Source organism: Gavialis gangeticus, unplaced genomic scaffold (assembly GCF_001723915.1).
Source record: "Gavialis gangeticus isolate Ggan-Ray unplaced genomic scaffold, GavGan_comp1, whole genome shotgun sequence".
NCBI lineage: Eukaryota > Metazoa > Chordata > Crocodylia > Gavialidae > Gavialis > Gavialis gangeticus.
The window spans coordinates 137,422,828-137,423,062 of record NW_017729022.1 but is presented as its reverse complement, the minus strand read 5'-3'; the positions used below and the strand labels follow the sequence as shown (position 1 = coordinate 137,423,062).

The 235-nt window shown below is 71.9% G+C and overlaps 1 protein-coding gene across 1 annotated transcript in view; it reads left to right on the top strand.

Moving 5' to 3' along the window:
• Positions 1–6: 6 nt before the first annotated feature.
• Positions 7–235, top strand: part of JAG1 (jagged 1) — a 51,556-nt gene continuing 51,327 nt past the window's right edge. The window contains exon 1 of the mRNA XM_019516237.1: positions 7–61. The gene's annotated coding sequence lies outside the window, so the exon portion shown is untranslated. The remainder of the gene's footprint in view (positions 62–235) is intronic.

Genomic DNA, 235 nt, shown 5'->3' with positions numbered 1-235 from the left:
AGCCGGCCTCCCGGACCGGGCGCGCCGGCTGCTGCTGGCTCTGCTGTGCCTGCGCCTCCAGGTGCGTGCGGCTGGGAGCGGGCTCCGGGCACAGCGCGCTGCGCGGCGCTCGCCACTCGGCTCGGGGTTCCCTTCCCTTCCCTTCCCCTCTCCTCCCCTCACCGCTCCGCTCCTCTCTTCCCTTCCTATCCCCCTGGTTTGTTCGGAGAGCGAAAATCCGGTGGTGCTGCCTCGC